This window comes from Mustela putorius, unplaced genomic scaffold (genome assembly GCF_011764305.1).
Source record: "Mustela putorius furo isolate JIRA1106 unplaced genomic scaffold, ASM1176430v1.1 tig00003896_pilon_pilon_pilon, whole genome shotgun sequence".
Taxonomy (NCBI): domain Eukaryota; kingdom Metazoa; phylum Chordata; class Mammalia; order Carnivora; family Mustelidae; genus Mustela; species Mustela putorius.
In genome coordinates, this window is record NW_025422045.1 from 15089174 (window position 1) to 15091824 (window position 2651).

At 37.2% G+C, this 2651-nt stretch overlaps 1 pseudogene; it reads right to left on the reverse strand.

The window, feature by feature from the left end:
* Window positions 1-1478: 1478 nt before the first annotated feature.
* On the reverse strand, window positions 1479-2412 carry LOC101690756 (annotated as a pseudogene).
* Between the last annotated feature and the right edge of the window lie 239 nt (window positions 2413-2651).

Consider the following 2651-nt stretch of genomic DNA (forward strand, 5'->3'; position numbering starts at 1 on the left):
AAATGTTACTGGGTGTCGGAGGCAGGCTGAACTGGGGCTTCTTGTCATCCTTGCGGGTCGAGGGCGATACTGGGGGACATGGTTCAGAATATAAATCATGTTCTAGGAATAAAAAGACCAATACTGTTATTTCTCCATAAATCAATATATAAGATTAATGAAATTATAATTACTTAGTATTCATATCATTTGATAAAATCATTCCAGCTAATATCAATGAATAACTGAACTGGTTTCAAGATAATCTGAGGAAGAATAGCAATAAGGGCACTTATATAATAGATACTAAAATGTAAAATAGATTTTTAATAATGAAAACAACTTGCTATTGAATGAATCCCAAAGGCATCATGCTGACTGAAAAAAAACATGCTCAAAAGGCTACTCACTATATGATTCAACTTATTAAAAGGCAAACCAGGGACCAAAAAAAAAAAAAAAACCCAAACCAGATCCCTTTTATCAGAGCTGGAACACGAGACAGAAGAATGCACCACAAAGGGGCAGAGGGAAATTTGAGGGTTGATGAAATTCTCCTATATTTTCATTGTTATGGTTACATGACTATGCATTTGTCAAGATTCACAGCATTGTACACTAAAGAGAATGATTGTTTTTTCTATTTGTAAACTGTATTTTAAAAGATGAAAAAGAAAGTTTGAATCTGGTACTAAGAATTGAAGATAGACTTTTCAGGAGTACCAGTCACCCCTTCTTCCCTATAGACTCTGAGTCAATATATCAGTGAACTCAAAAAAAGGCAGAGACAAATATTGGTGTTATTACTGATAAAGTTGTACTGGACTTGCAACCACGTAATATAGTACTGTCCATGACACAACATGATTGCAAATTTAGTGCACTCTCCCCATCAATGGGCTGTAAACTTCCTGAAATCAGGGATGTATCTTCTGGCTCACTGTAGGCTCACAAAATATGTGAAGCATGGTTGGAGGCACTGTATCTGGGGCAACTAAGTGACTAAAATGAATACACATTAACTAGGGATTACCTACTAAATGTACTCTTTTAGCACCAGTTAATCAGACACTCAGCTAAACGGCCTATGTGAGAAGTCATCTGTGTACATTTTCTACTGATAGATTCCCAATAACACCTACAATTAAAATAGCAGCAGTAATAACTACAAGCATAATAGAAAAGTAATAAAATTGTAAAAATTAAAAACATTCCAAAATAATAAAAGAAACATATAAAGAAATTTTGTAGATAATTAAGTCGATAAAGAGAATTTATTCATTTTTTTGAAATTTGCATGATAAGAAGCAGTGAAGAGAGGATTTAAATGCATGTCTTCCAGACTCTACATGTCATGTGTTTAATCACTGAAAGTGACAAAAAAAGGGGTTTGCTCTTTAACAGTTTCACCTACTGGTTCCTTTTATAGAACATGAAATAGCTTCAAAGTTCATTCCTTAAAATGTCCACACAAGAAATTATTTCTTCAGATGCATCATTTACAAAGTGTGTTTCGCATTTATATGTCGAGTCCTTATCTTCTTTATGGCTGCTTTTACTTATTGATTCCTTAATGTATAAATAATAGGATTTAAGAGAGATGTGAAAATTGTATAAAACACAGAGAGAATTTTATCGACAGAGTATCTGCTGAAGGGCCATACATAGATAAAGACACATGGGGCAAAGAAGAGAGTCACAACCGTGATGTGTGCTGACAGAGTGGAGAAGGCATTGGCCAAACTACCTGCAGCACGGTGCCTGAGTATATGATGATCCCATAGGAGACAAGCAAGAGGAGGAAGCAAACCAGGGACAGGAGGCCACTATCAGCAACAACCAGCAGTTGTAGCAGGTAGGTGTCTTTGCAGGCAAGTTTGATCACAAGGGGAAGGTCACAGAAAAAGCTGTCCACCACATTGGGACCACAGAAGGGCAAATTTAGCATGAAAGCCATCTGACTAGATGAATGCACAAATCCAACTGTATAGGAGGATAACAGTAGCCAAACAAGCACTCATGGGCTCATGGTGGTCAGGTAATTGAGGGGTTTGCATAAGGCAACATACCTGTCTATGGCCATGGCTACAAGCAACATCATATCACTCCCCCCTAAGAGGTGCATGAAGAACATCTGAGAGTAACATCCCCACCAAGAGATGGTCTTCTGTTTTTGGAGGAAATCCACAATCATTTTAGGGGTAGCAAAAGAAGCTAGGATCATATCAATACAAGAGAGACTGATAAGCAGAAAATACATTGGTGTGTGAAGGCATGAATCTAAGATCACAGTGACCAAGATGAGGGGCTTCCTAACACAATCCATGCATAGACCACGGAGAATCCTAGGAAGAATAGAATCTGAAGATTCTGAGATTTAGAAAGTCCCAACAAAATGAACTCGGACACCAACGAATGGTTTTCCCTTTCCATGTTGTCAACTTTATCCCATCATAATCAAAGTGAGTGAGAATTGTGAGCAGAAAAGTTGTGGTTACAGAAAGTATGGTTCATGTTGGTATCTAATTTTGACACTTAAACTGTGTACCTGAACTTAAAGCACCTCCCACTTTTGAGAGTCAGTGATTCAGAAATGGCCCAGAGAAGTGTACCCAAAAAGCAAGGAGAATTCATAATATATATTTCTGAAAGACAAAAATAAAAACAGCACA